The sequence below is a fragment of the Protopterus annectens genome, chromosome 6.part1 (genome assembly GCF_019279795.1).
Source record: "Protopterus annectens isolate FY-2018-M chromosome 6.part1, PAN1.0, whole genome shotgun sequence".
Lineage (NCBI taxonomy): Eukaryota > Metazoa > Chordata > Ceratodontiformes > Protopteridae > Protopterus > Protopterus annectens.
Window position 1 is genome coordinate 125650860 of NC_056738.1, and position 16106 is coordinate 125666965.

Sequence of the window (16106 nt, forward strand, 5' to 3'; positions counted from 1 at the left end):
ACACAGTTCCCACAGCACCCAAGACACATAGCAACACCAGTTTCTCACCTAGAAAGCCCTTAAGGCATACCACTCAAAGAAAAAAAATTCTTGCCACTGGAGACTCCATACTGAGGCACACAGATGTCTCACTCACTAGGTTAGAAAAGGAAAAAGTCACAGTCAGCTGCCTGTCCGGTGCCAGGATTTGTCAGATCATGCATGCATCTCTCGACAACAAGTACCACTATAACGCTGTCATAGCTTATGTTGGAGTGAATGACCTGAGACATACTTCACTGGACTATATGACTTAAATGGGGGTCTTACTCATAGTAATGTACACATGGAGTAACTCCCTGGAGTTGTCCAGTCTAACTACTCAGGAGCTAAATTTATCTCTAATATAGATAGAAACACCGCGTCCTTTGGTTCTCACATGTTCATTTTTGTGGTCTGATGGTGTGGAAGGCATTGTAGCCTTGCAAGGCCAGGGTACTCTCTGAGGTTTTGAACCAGGTTTCTGTGACTGCACAGACATCTACATCCTTCGGTGATACAAGGGCTTCCAGAATGTGCAGTTTTTGGTTTGAGCTCCTATAGTTTAGCATCATAACCCTTATTTTGTTATGGTTGGCAATTTTCAAGTCGGCAATTTTGTTTTTGAGACCTTGCCTAAAAAAAGCACTATGGGGTAGGCAAGAGTTTTGCCAGTAGCTGAAAGCCTAGTGGCTGTCTCTGGCAAAGTTTGTCAACCATGTCATCCCAGGCTGACAGAAACTGCATTCCCTTTGAATGACACCAAAAACGAAGCCAATTATTGAAATTGATAATTTTTTGTTTATACTGTGGCATCATTCTAGGTGATGGTAATATGCTGCTCAAGGCTAGGAATATACCTGCCTGGGACACATACTCAGATGGCTCAGTCATGTCTCTCTTCATATAGTCCAGTGAGGTACGTCTCAGGTCGTTCACTCCAACATGAGCTAAGACAGAGTCATAATGGTACTTGTTGCTGAGAGGTGCATGTGTGATCTGAAGAATCCTGGCACCAGACAGGCAGTTAACCGCGACTTTCTCCTTATCTAACCTAGTGAGTGGGACATCCGTGTGTCTCAGTATGGAGTCTCTATTGACAAGAAAATTTGTTGTTTGAGTTTTACACCTTAAGGGCTTGTAGGTGAAATACTGGTGTTGCTATGTGTTGTGGGTGCTGTGGGAACTGTGTTAGCTGTTAGTTATAGAGGTCTTTTATTTTGGAGGCCTCTGGAGTTTCGATAAGTTTTTTGATAGAACCTCCACGAATGTTGATTTATATGTTAGATGCATACTATTTGTATGAGTAATGGTACTATGTGCATGAGTAGTTGTGGGTGAGTTGACAACCTCTTCAATGTTACTGTTTTGAGTATGAGAGCGCAGGGATTTAAGATTCTTGGTGTAGATACATCCCTTGCACTCTGTACTAGAGTGGGTTATTAGTAGAGGGTTGCTAGTGTACATGTGGCAGGTGCTAAACTGCCTCAGGTGACCCAAGTCAACAAGGCTGGCTGGAGAAACCAGGGTAATCCAGCTGCCCATAATGCTAAGTTTGAAGAACTATTATCACAAAGGGGGTGCTTTCAGGACTGATCTAGGAGGTGCTCTGTAGATGGGTATATCTGACGGGGTTTTTAGCTGGTGGTTTAATAGGTCACAGGTCACTAGCGATACTACTTAGACAAGAGAAGAAATAAAGATGAGGACTACACAATTGTACTACAGCTGTATCTAAGGTAAGAGTGTCAAAATTGTCTGTCCAGCAATGGTGCATAATTGCACGGCAGTGCTAGTTGCTGCTCAATGCGCAAACAAGCACAAACCCACTCAAACTCAAGGCTTAAATACCAGAAGCTAAAAACTTAAAAAAAAAAGTAAAAAAAAACCTCAAATGAACCAATGAAGGTGCTTACTCCAAGGCCTATACCAATCACCCTTCACCAGACAGGTTCCATTCAGCATATTTCTCTCACAAATGTGCAGAAGGGTCCCTTTCAATCAAAGATGGCTTGGAAAATATGCTCAGAATACAACAACCACTACAAACAGACCCAGATGCAGCAAACCTGTATCTGGACTATGCTACAAATACTAGCTGCACTAATTTAGGTAGGAAACACTAAAAAATGTTTTAAACAGAAGAAAAACAGCAAGGAGACACTAAATGATATTTTAAACAGCAAACAAATCAGTTATTTAAAGCACAGCGTGTCGGGAAACAGAACAAGCAGAACAGATGCTTTGAAAACAGTGAAAAGTAGCAACAATTACTTTGCAAACAGTGAAAATAGCAAATAAAAAAAGCTTTGCAACATCATCATGGATCTCATAAATAAAGACATATGTGACCTTCAAATCCTGGATCTGACCCAATTCGGCTTCATCTAGGGCAGGTCCTGCCTGTTAAACCTGGTGGATTTCTTCAAAAATGTGACCGGGGCCATTGATGAGGGCAAATCTGTGCACACAGCATACCTCAACTTGGCAAAGGCCTTTGACATAATCCCACACTCAGGCATTACTGATACACTTAACAAACTGAATGTAAACCCCTTTGTTGTAAGATGAATTGCCAACTGGCTCACAAATGGTCACACACTATCAAAGTGGGTGACTCCAGATCAACCAGCAGACCCATCACCAGCAGGGTGCCCAAGGGTCAGTGAGGGTCCCCCTACTGTCTGGTATATGCTTCTTAGAAGTTCAGGCCAAAACTAGAGGCTGTGGCTGCCCAAGTCTGTGGACAACTGCAAACTGGGTGCAATTATTGAATCCCCAAATGATGTCAGTATACTTCAGGAGGGTCATACTCAGACCAATGACTGGTGTCTTAGTCACTGTTTCAAATTGAATGCAAAAAATTCATCATCATTCCCTTTGGTAAAAATAATGTCCCTTCACACTATCAAATTAACAGCAATACCCTCTGTACCTACGAAGTGGTAAGAGATCTGGGCTCACAAGTAGTCTGCGACCTTAATTTTGACCACCATGTGTCTACTGTAGTAAGGAAGGCATTCTGCTTAGCACACTTGATTACCAAAAACATTGCCTCTAGAGCAAAGGAGGTTATAACCCCTCTATGCTGTCCAATAATCAGGCCCATAAGTGAGTATAATGCCCCTTACAGTATGTACAGTACAAAGCTCCTGCAACAGTTGGAGAGACCTCAGAGGTTTCTAATGAAGAAGGTCAAGGGGCTCCAGCACATGCCTTACACAGACCATCGAAAGTCCCTGCCACTATACTCAATGTTTTATAGACTTCTTAGGGGACACTTATGCCTGGCTTACAGAGCAATCTCTGACCTAAACGTAATGAATTTGCTGCACATCCGTAAATCAAATGGGACTAGTGCTACCCATTCCAGGGGACCTAAATATGGCCTGGGACTTGAATAGGACATGTGAGAGGGACAGATTTGTCTCCCAATGACTGCTGCATCTTTGGAATAGGCTGTCAATTCATGTGAAGCACAGCACCTCTATGGCACTGTTCAAAAGGAACCTGGGTGAGTGGATGGGGCACCATAAATCCTTACCAGGGATAGTGCCCACAACCCTCCTGGACATGGGCAGTCATTACCAAATACAGTTCTGGGCATTGACTACAGTATCTATGGTATTACATTGGGATGAAACGGCTAGGCTTGAAATGACCTCCACGTTGATAGTCTAGTAACCTCCTATGATCCTTTGATATATTTTTCCACTTACCAACAAGATGACCACTGAGCATCCTACCATGCAAGAAGAGGTAGTAGAATGAGCTAGTGTGCCAGATAATGGAATTATGTGTAGTGCTAGAATGCAGAGCAGAGACATTGGTGATGCACCCCCCCATGCATCACACACTACCTGGCAATTGAAGGAATGGTAACCCTTCCTGTTGCGCTACCACTCACCCTGTGAACCAATAGGGGCTCTAGCTGCAACATGGGTGCTATCTGTTGCACCAAGTACCACAGGGAAATGTACCACCCCATAAAAGGCACTCATAGTCCTGGCTTGGTCTGAGGTGACACTGGGAAATAGATGTTCTGATCTACTTGTGCCAAGAGTACATCCAACAACTGCTGCAGTATCCTCAAAGAAGAAGCCTGTGTGATACCCACCATGTCCTCAGACTGCCTGTGGAAGGTTCCTGGGGCAAGTATACCTTAGTATCCACAGGAATAGGAAGTCCACGCATTCCTTCAGTACCCCTGTGGGGGTCATACATACTCAGACTCTTATAATATCCCTGTCCACTCTAAACCTATCTAATATCTCCTGATTTTCAAAATAATAATGGGTTATTCTCAGCTTATATCTATGTCTTCTTAGCCATTGAATACTGCTGCATTCAAGCAGTTTTGGCTTAAGCATGTCAGGTAGAGATGCCAAACTACAGTAAACATCAGAGTATGAGATTCAAAGCATAAGCAGCTGAATTACATGCTAATTAACCAATCCAAGATGGTGCAGCCATTCAGGAAGGTATAAAGTAACCATGTATTGATGATGTAGCCCTTTGCCGTGAACTCCAAAACATACTGGAATACACCCACTATCACACTTAGAAAAAAGGAGTGTTATGGGGTTGCTGTTTCTCTCTTGCATATGTATGTGCAACAGGCTCAATTCTATGATGCTGCTGCTGACTGACCTCATCCAAGGAGAAGAAGGTTGTTCAGACCCTGTTTAACATATCAAGGACTGCTTGATATTGAAATAGCAGAGTGATACAGGGCTGATAGGGAAACACTACAGGAACTCTACAACATCTGCCTCCTCCACCTCACACCTGTGGGAAATTGAGGACAACCTATGCCAGTTGAAACTAAGGTATCTGTAGCATTAAGGATATTAGCTACTGGTACAGTCCAGAAACCAACAGGGGATATGCCAGGTGTGTCACAGGCCTCAGCCTCCAGATTATAGCACCAATGTCTTAATGCTATGCTGGAACATGCAAGGGAATACATCTATTTTCCGCACATACCAGAGAAGAGAGCAAGAACAATGTAGGAATTTTATTCTGTAGCACACTTCCTTGAAGTCTTGGGGGCAATAGCCTGCACTCACATAAAAATAAAAGGCCCACATGGTGAACAGGGTAGGACATACATCAGCAGGAAGGGTTCCACTTGATCAGCTACCAGGTTGTCTGTAATGCTGAGGGATCATCTTCCATGTCTGTGCAGGCAACCCAGGCAGTTACCATGACTCACACATATGGCACACCTTGCAACTTTACATTAGGTTTGCTAGGAGTGATGTTCCACGTGGCTAACTAATGGGTGATGCAAGAACAGTGGTTCATGGCACCCATCAGAAATGCACACATACCATAGAAGAAGGATACAATGATGCCCATACTCAAGCTAGAAAAATTATAGAGCTTGTGTTTGGCATGCTGAAGTCACAGTTCCACTGTCTAGATGTTCATAGGTTCATAGGTTAGTACTAGGCTAACTGCCCTTGTGAGACATTTTAAGCCTAGCCAGTTATCCCCTGTGAGATTCAAACCCTGCATATTGTGTTTGTAAGGCAAACACCTTAACCATTAGGCCACCCGTATTAGGGGGCCCTGCAATATGACCCAGGCACCTGTGAAGAAATTCTCACAGTCTGTGTCATGTTGCACAATACCATCTTGAGGAAACAGCTGCAAAAGGGACAACAAGGGCCACAACCACACAGGCAGGGGCAGCACCTCCAGCACATACAGACAAAGATTTTAAGGGAGAACCTGCATCTGCAGAGGTAGCCAGCAGATGTAGGCATACACAATATGCCTTTGCCCTGGCTAAGAGGCAAAGGATAGCACACATACTTACCAACTAAGACTCAAAGGTTAGTGCACACAATCCAAAACTAAGAAGCAAATGACAGCACTCACACTCACCAATGAAGGAATACACATAACAACCTAAGCACATACAAATATTAAAAGTGATGCCATCCGATGTCCACAATCTTTACTTACCCAAGTAATGTCTGTGTATGGATAGCATCAGAAAGAGACAGCCCAAAAGCACACAACTCATAACTGCAGTAATGTCAGCATAAGTATGGAACCTATATTATATGAATAAATGTGTAAGAAGATAAATTGCCTGCATACTGTACTTACCTATCCACTCTGTGCATCAGACATATATGCAACCCTAAGTCAAACCCAGATGAGCAAAGGCCATGGTATTGTCATCATCATTTGCACAGGGTGGAGCAGCAGTAGTCCAAGGCTGACACAAAAGTAGTGAGTTTGTGTGTGTGTGTGTGTGTGTGTGTGTGTAAGTAAAACAGAACATTTGTTAAAGTATGAAATATCTCAGAGCCACTAACAAGAGATATATCCCAAACAACATTAAGGTTTCCTTACCTTGTATTTGTGTGGTTCATTATGGTCAGTTTTTGTGAAATGTATGTGTATGTGTGTGTGTGTGTGTGTGTGTGTGTGTGTGTGTGTGTGTGTGTGTGTGTGTGTGTGTCTACATACATACAGTCGAGCTCAGTGCTAGCACTACATCCTGCCATGTTGGACAGATGTAAGCCATGCATGGTAGAGTTGTCAGTTCAATGTCATTGATCCTGACCTCATGAACTGACTGTGCCAGGAGTTGCACTGTCACTACCACATCCCTGGTTCAAAGTGCGAGTGTTACCTAAATGTGAGTGATGTCTGTTGGACAAGCTCTCTTTATGACCAAGTACAAGATTATGATCTCTTGGTCTACCATGTCTAGGTGTGAACACCTCAAGCACTGATGGACCAGTGGAAGTAGACCCAATATAGGAGCAGGATCTGGCATGGCTATGTCAACCAGAATATGTCATGGCTCTTCAGACGCATGGAACCCTGGCATACCTCTCAACCTATCAGTGTAAGGAATCTGGACAAAGACAGAAATAATGGGGTGACAAAGGACCAGAAATAGGGACAGATTTTAAATATTGCTCCTATAAACTTAGAAAGTTGCTGGTATAACAGTCTTTGAATTATTATATATTTTATGAAGAATATGAAGTCTAAACCACAGATGTATGTCATTATTTAGTACTATTTAGTGACTTCAATACTCAATGATTTGCCAGAAAACCACGAGTTGTATGAGAAACACACCAAAAATATGAGGCAAAAATCTGGACATTCTATGAAAATCTGTACAGTTGAGAGGTATCATGCCGGCCCTCCAGCAGCAAACATTCCATCACAGACAGGGCCAGTGTGTAACTCATCCTGAACTAACTTAGAAAGCACAAAAACTGACATATGTGCAGAATACCAGCAGTTAATTTTTAAAATTGCATACATATCAAAATTGTTTTTTTTCCATTGCATATCAAAATACATTCAAAATATGAAACTGTAAACAGTTTGTGAAGAGGAAAAACATAACTTATGAAATAGTGCAGCAATTTGTAGAAAAGTCTCCTCCAAGTAATTAGTAGTAATGGTCTGTCTCAGCCCAATCAGTCTCCCCTCCTTCTGCTGCCATAGCTACACAATTACCTTTATGTAGTGTAGATTCAGCCCTCTGAGCACCGTGAAGATACAAATGAGGTATGAAATCATTAGCATTCCTGAATACCAAATAAACACTTGGTGTAGGTGATGTAAACATGGTGTAAGTAGCTGCATGATTGCATGTACATGCCCTAGGACTGCAGGGAAGACCAATGATAATTGTTAACTGCTAATGGCTTGCAAGTGTTACTGATTGCTCTTACAACAACAAGCAATACTAAAGTGACTCTTCTCTCTGAAGTGTTTGGATCATGTAGAGCTGACTTAAAATAAAAAGTGTAAGCACCTTGAGAGCTATGAGAACAACCTTAACAACTCTGATATCCTTGTACTAAGAGCACACTGTCCATCCTCTGCTTAAAATTTGTTTGAAATGCTGATCACCTATGTTACACATTGAAACAAAGATGCAAATAAATGGCATGATATTGCATTTCTGTAGTTAAGCTGAGAGGAGGGCAAGATGCTCCAGAAATAAAGAGATGAAATAGCTGGCAGTGTTGGCAATCCCCCCTGCATAATGATGTTTGGAGATGTTTAGATTTCGAAAATGGTCGAATCTGGTTTTCCAGACTACCATTTTCAAAATCTTGTCCCATTCAAACTATTGTCTTTCATTTTTTAAAGTCGATTAAATGACCATGCGCACAAATCCATTTCAAACAAATGAATGTATACCATGCATTTCACAAGGTTTATAATAAGTCACACATATACAGGCCTATCTGAAATATATCTCCATTCATACTGAATGCAGTTGATCTGTAATGAACATGGTTGAAAGGCAGTTCTGTAGCACTGACAAATAATCACCTTACTTGAAATTTGTGCATTATTTCTTCCTTAGGTTAGATTCCCATATTGGTCAACTAACTTTTTACAGTGTGTAATTCCAGTAAGTTATATGCCAAGTCACCCTATTTAACCTCCAAAACACAAAAGATAACAATCAAAGCCACTGAGCATGTCAGTGTTGACCATCTTAAAATGTGTGAATAGGTTGGGCATGAAACATGGTAAATCTCACTGCCATGTTTCACTCCATCATTGCTTTTTGATAAAATACCTTCCTCTTTGTTTGATAATGCTTCCTTGTGCTCTCCATCACACAAATGCAGTTGGTATGGTTGTGCATATTTGAGCACTAGCTGTTAAACTCAAGACTGGAATTTGGTGCCAATTCAGAATTGAGTTGCTGCTTGACTTCTGCAGGCATGTCTGATGTGGAAGATGATGGTGCTGAATTTAGAGCACAGAGGTGGGGTGTTGAGGAGTGTTGGGGTGTTAATAGCTCAGAACCTTAATAATCTCTGCTACTTACTATCTTTAATTAACAGTCTGCCTTTGTATTTATAAGTACCGAGTGGGAATTACTGTTCATGTTGCTTTGATTCATAATGGGAGGTGTATTCTTGCTTCCACAGTTACACATCGACGGGGAATTGGGAGATAAAGCAAGCCAGAGTCAAAATAAGGAGATCATCTTTTACCAGCTCGCATCTACAAGCAGCACTAGACTTTGTAGTAGTACATACATTTTTACAGTGACGACGGAAAGGCTTAGGTTCAAGTTTTTAAACAGCAGTAATTGTATATATTTTCTTTCAGATCTTACAGATACAGCTTAGTTCATTTCTTAAACAGGTTTCTTTGGAAGAGCAATAACATTTTCTTAGTTTGTTACATTGTTCCCACAGGTATCGTGGTACAAATTACAAACACTGCTACTTTGCATAATTTTTGGCTTTGCTAATATTCCAGGCAATACATAATATCTCCTGCTGTTTTGTTGCACTTCAGATGTGACTCATATATTATTTCAAGAATCTGTTCTCTCAGATGGTTACATACAATAATTTTGCCAGTTTAGAACATTAACTTGATTAATCACTGCTCATTCTGCTTCTAACAGGTACTGGAACTTTTCTTGTAGCATTTATAACAGGCATGGAATGTGGAATTGTTCAAATGTGATATACGGGGTACTTCAGAGGAGCAGAATTGTGGTCCTCGGAATTTTAAGGTTGTTGCTTCAAGAATAGCTGAATGTATATTAACTTGAACATTGCAATATCATGGAGTAATCCCTCTTCTCTGAGATACAGCAGTCTTGTAGTAAGTTAATGTTGTTAACAAGGATGTGGTCCTATCATGTCATAGGACACAGGGAATGGAGCAAAACTGTACAATAAAAGAATAAGGGTGGCTGGGCTTTTCTGGTAGTTTCTGAGAGGAACACACTGACTCTATAAAGACTGCAAATCTTTTTATTTGTTCTAGTTAAATCATGCATGCTTGCTTCCCAGACTTTAACTGGATGTTGAAGATGCAACCCAGAGGATTTGTCAAACTTACTTCCTCCACAGGAAATAGGTACGAGGAGGTGATGTTATGTCCAATTTTCTTGACTTTGAGAATAAGCAATGTTCCCTGTACATTTCTTTATGTGATAAGACTGACAATAAGCATGAATAAATAAATCCATTCATATGGAAAGTACAAACATTTGTAGCACCCCTTGTAAATAAATAATTAATTGTAATCATCATATGAAATGGGTCTGCATGTTGCTTATATATAACAAAAGCACTCCCTAACCTTTCATCTTTTCAACTATGCTACCATGCCCCTAGAAAAAAGGCTTTACTGCAACTTTAATTCTGTAATTGTTTATGGTGGCTTTATGGTACAGATATGCAGACTCTGGTTGTCCAGATTGCAATGTTTTGCTTGTCAATGTCTTGCAAACTCAGCAAGTGGTATATGCCTCAACTACTGTTCTTTGAGTTGAAAATTGGAGAATAATGCTTCAATCTTTAGATAATCACTTCAAAACATGGATCAGTAACAAAGCCTGAATGCTTTAACCTTTACATGCTAACCTAAAGCAATGCACATTAATCAAGACTTTTTGATATCTGGTTAAGACAGGCATAGTAGCAATATGTGTTATTAGAATGGTGGAAATGGGTAATGCAAGGAGAAGTCATTTTGAAATACCACATTTAGCAAAAGGTATTGCTAAAGAATGAAAATTGTCTGCAAATTGGAAAACAAACACCTGATCCTATCAGGGAGATTTTTTTTAATTTCCTTTGGTGTGTCAGTACACTGGAACTCTATGAATCTTTAACTGGTAGTAGTACTAAAAGCTATACCATAATCATTTGTAACTGAACTATATTTAAAGTTGCAGAAGTAAATCTCAGAAGTGAATTGTAATGGACAAATGGCTTGTTCAATATTACATTTGCTAACTCTTATTTTATGTTTGGCCTGGTTCTGTTGAGCAGAAGATGGAGTCCTGACCTGACTGTGACCCAGGTTAATCAGCAGCACTGTCATTGAAGGAGATAGGCAGGGAGGGAGAGTAACAAGGGAGCATGGCCCACTAACCTATCAGTGGGAGGGGGGGTTGTTACACACACTTAGGGCACAATGAGTCAGTGAGTGCAATTTCCCTGGTCGAGACAGGAGACACTACTGCTCATGTTTCTCGGGGAGGAAGCATTCTTTGCAGAACTGAGGTAACAACCTCCATGGTCAGCCCTTTGCATGTTTCTCCCCAGAGCTTCGCTGGGTGCATGCAGGAGTTAGGTTGTAATAGAAAAAAAGCTTGACCACTCCTGAATGCAGCCTAATTGATAGTCTCTCCTAAACAGCTTTACACCAGTGATGGAGAACAAATGGGCCAACTGGTCAGGACAGGGCTGATGACTGGCAAGCAGAGAAGGCAAAACAATAGCAAAATATTTTTATGTTTAAATTTTGACATGCTGCACAAATTAAAATATCAGAAAATCTGTATTATACATATCAGAAAGGCTGAGAAGTATCATACTTGAGCATTGCAGATCTGGAAATGTGAAAGGCATTATGATGGTCAGAATGGTGACACAGATGCCAGAAATCTCATTAGAAAATAAAAAAAATATTTGTATCAATCTCAATTATATTGAAATTTAATGACTGAAATAGGTTGGCATAAAAGTGACTAATGTAATACTATGCAGGAAGCTGTAACCAACACTTATTGTGTTAACATTACTTTTATAATTCAGTACAGACTGCTCTTGTATAATGACCCTAAGAACTGGTCACTGGTCACCATCGATATCAGTCATGCAAGCAATGAACTACATCGGTTGATATTGTACATGCAGGACAGTGTTTACAAGACTGGCTTTTTCTTTTTGTATTGTGTGTAAACTTACCAGTGGTGAAAACACGTGCATTAAAAAAGAAAGGGAAGAAAATAACTGTGACTGTGTCATCACTATTATGCAATATCAAAAAGAGAAAATATGAACATGGTCTGTAATCATCATTATCTAAAAACGTACCTGCTTATTATACCAGTGTTCACCAGACCTGTTCCAAATATTTTTATATCATTATTAAAATGGCTTTGGATGTTAGCCCATTATATGACATTCTACTAGCTAGCATCCCTGTTTCTAGAAACTAATATTGCAAATTCTTCAGAACATAAAGTCATATTCTAAGTAATGACTTGAGAACGATAGTATTTGTATTTAGCTTTGACTATCATTCTCCTAATCAGTGATTCAAGTCAGACATGCAGGTTTATACTGTTATTTTTCTGACTCTTAACTGTAATAGTCTTCTCTGACTTAATGGTATAATATTCTGATTATTCCTGTTACTCACTACCTTGATTTGCTTTCTTACTCAGGTAGTAAGGTAGCTTTTAAGAAACATTTCTTGTTTACAGTACAGGGCATGGCTGAAAAGGGTCAACAGACCAGACCACCTATGCAGAATCAAATTGAAAAAAAAAAAAAAAAAAGATTTTAAGAGATGTGCTGAGTTCAACAGAAGCATAATATGGTTGGCATTTTGTTCTCTTGCAGATTGCAATATTAAATTAATCAAAACTATAGAAAACTATACAATTTTGTATTGCAATCAGTATTATACAGGGTGTGTGTGTGTGTGTGTGTGTGTGTGTGTGTGTGTGTGTGTACTGTTTGTAAGTGATAGTGTGCATGGGGGATAGATGATGTATTAGGATATAATGATAAAGATGAAAATTGTAGGACAACGGTGACAATTATTATGTATTTTGTTTAGTTATTTAATCATTTTTACATTGTTTACTTGGAAGATCCTATTGGCCGGAAGTCCATTCTCACAGAAGACCCAAGAGAAATGCTTCATACAAAAAATGAGCAGAAAACATAAACTTCACAAAAACAGACTAGATTATATGACAAAAGTGACCGGAGACACTCTGGGTATAATTTGAAAACATTAAGTTTGTGCACTATACTGTAAAGATGATAATAAATACATCATAACTCATACAATATAATAATAATAACAATGTGATGAAGTAGATGATTAGAGGTTGCAGATGTATAATTCTGTCAGTAGTTATGAATGTACAGTACTGCTCCATGAACACTTGGCTTATTTAGGTACCTCACACATAGATGAGATTTTTTCATGTTTGTTTTGCATTAGGAAGCAGACACCTCAGGCCTGGGTTACTCTAAAGGGATAGACCTTGTTTTTTTCTGCACCTTTTAATTTGGGGGTTTGTACATTATATAATCATTAGATCTCTGGCTGCAGCAAGACTAATTCAACCCTGGCAACTGAGTTATGTACTAACAAAGCACAGCAGGATTCAGTTCAGTGCTTAGCTGAACAAGTATATAAGCTACCCTGCCTACTTTGTCCCCGCCTGCCCCCTGCCATGTAAGAGCACATCAAGGCTCTTTAAAGGCATTGACCTGTCCTTCTGCCACAGCTTCTTGGCAATGCATAGAGAGCCATGATGCCAAAGAACAATACCGTACAAGGATTTGCACTGCTGCTGAAGGAAAGAAAATGCTTTCCAGCTGGCTTCTGCTCTGTAGGGAGCTGGGAGAGTTAGTTTTAATTGAAGCAAACCCACAGATCAACTTCTCTTTAAACAGGTCTTTTGTAGGCTGTGAGTGGACAAATAAGACTTAATGTACTCAGTGTCACAAAGGGACCAATTTTTGATGGAATGAAATAAGAAATGCTATTTCCAGAAGCTGCATTATATGTTTAAGTCCTAATCCTCCATGAATAAGCAGTGTAACCAGACTTCTTGATTGCTAGATTGAAAGAAAAATTCCAAGTATTAAATTACAGACTGAAGAGGTAGATTTGAAAGAAAAAACAGTTAAATTGTGGTTTTAAGCAAGAAAGCAACTTAAATTGTGCTTTTAAGCATAGAAAAATACTTTAGATGAATTACTTGTTTCATACTGAATAACAATTTATTTAAAATAGCCAAGTAGTACAACCTGCCAAGATGAAGCATAAAGTATTTTTCTTTGACAGCATTGTTTTGAATGGATACCGCAGTACAATCAAAAGTAAGATTAAATTAGGTTTATTGTACATGACTGCTGTCAGTCTTTCTGGGGCCACTACTAGAATGATGAAGTCAGGTGACCCCTAGCATGAGTACAAAAGTCAGAGCGGGGGAGGTTCGGCAGGGCTGGAGAATTCATTAGGTCCAGTTTTTTGATTTAGTGACACCCCCACGTGAATGAATATAAATTATGATCACATTTTCTTTAAAATAGTTCAACATTATATTTACATTTTAAAGAGATAGGATGTAACATTTCTAGTCATTGAGCTGTTTTTCCTATTATGCCTGTTGTTAAATATTTTTAATTAATCTCTGATTAATTAATGGAGGTGTTGTAATGATTTTTTGTTGCTGCACTGCACAGACAAAAATAATTAATAAATTAATTAATACCAGCCCCAAATGTATATCTTTTCTGGTTGTGGCCATGTAGATAGGTAGAAAACCTAGAACTTGCAAGATAACATGAGCATACATTTTATTGTCTTGTTAAATTCCTGTTTTGCAGAAATATGCATCCATCTGGGAAAAGCAGAATCATTTCTAGAAATAAGTTAACATGTTTATCAGTTAACTGCCTTTAAAAACATCTAGATTATCAATGTTTATTTCTGAGAGTTGCAGTTTAAGATTAATGTCTGCCTGTAACCATGATAGAATGAGCCTAAGAAGCAGGTCTTCCAAAATAAATGAAAAAGACAATACTCTTAAATGTAACATGTAGCTTTGTATATTTATTCTTATATTGTGTATATTCATTGCTGTATTATCCTATTCCATCTAAACCAATAGACTGATATGCAAATTTTACTTATAATGAAGCGTATGAAATAAAAATATTTTGTATTTAAACACTTCTTTTAATTTCTCTGTTTAGATTTCTCTTCTGCAACCCTTATCAGGAAATAACTAGGTAACTATAACTAAGTCTGTACTTATCATGCCATCTACTATACCAGATTGTTTTCACAAGGTATGTAGTAAATGGTATTTTACTATTATGTGCGGTACATAATATAATTGGCTCAGTGCTGTATGTGGCTGCTAGTCAGGAAATAATTGAGCTCCTCTGTTTTGCCTTGAGATGACTCTTTCTGATGTTCCTTCCTTTGGGCAGTGGTCTTATAAAGCTTACTTCTATGTTAAAATAAATGACTTAACGTGAGATCTACACCAGCAGCAGAGCACAGGAGAATGGAAAGGGCAAGGAAAGAGTTGAAAAGTCTTCTTGGGGAAGGAATTTTGGGAAAGTTTTAAACTGGGCAGGGTAGTTTCAGTCAAACAGGCCATTAATTTGCTTTAGTCTGGCTTAACTTTTTTCCTTTGAAGTGCCACTATTACACATCAGCCTGAGGGCGCATCATTTTCACCTATTTATGTCATCAGTTACTAGGGTTTAAGCTGCATCCCCTGTGAACTGGCAAGGATTGACGGGATGAAGGACAAAGAACTAGTTCTTCCATCCCAACAGGAGACAGAAGGAAATGGATACATCACTTGTGACTGTAAAGGAAGCTGCAGAAGGTTTTACTTGGCTGCACTCTAATTCACACTGGTCTTAAGTAAGAGCACCTATATAGCCTGGATATATCAGCCTGCACAGTATATAGAATGCCTGGGCACATTGCATGTATAGGTCAGTCGGGGATTAGGGACGTGTAAGGTTATCATCCACACACTTTTCCTTCCTCTGGAAAAGTTGGCTTGTGTTCTGTGATAGCATAATAGTCAAGATGGCAAATAAGGACTGGAAGTTAAGGTTCTAGTTTTGAAAGAAATGGGTAAAGGATACTAAGAAGGAGAAGAGTCCCAGCTAAAAATCATATTTTTTTCAAAACATCTCTGAAAATCAGATTTTTATTAACAAAAATAACTTTTTTGATAGGTTGTAACTTAAAAGATCTACATATAACTGCGACAGTTAAAAATGTAACATTAAAACAGCAGACCTCAAATAATTTTGTAAACACTGCCTTCAGTAACCTAGGGATTAGGGCCTGGAGAAGGCCCCAGTTGAATGCATTTCATTAGTGTTGTGTTAAGGGGGAAGAAGTAAATACTGGTGGGTCATGTATCATGGAAACATTTCCTTATTTTATTAAGTTCAACTTATTTTGTTACTGAAAAATAGTGTAAATACTATAAAAACATTATTACTGTCCTGCAGTTACAAATATATTGCAAACTGGCACATTCT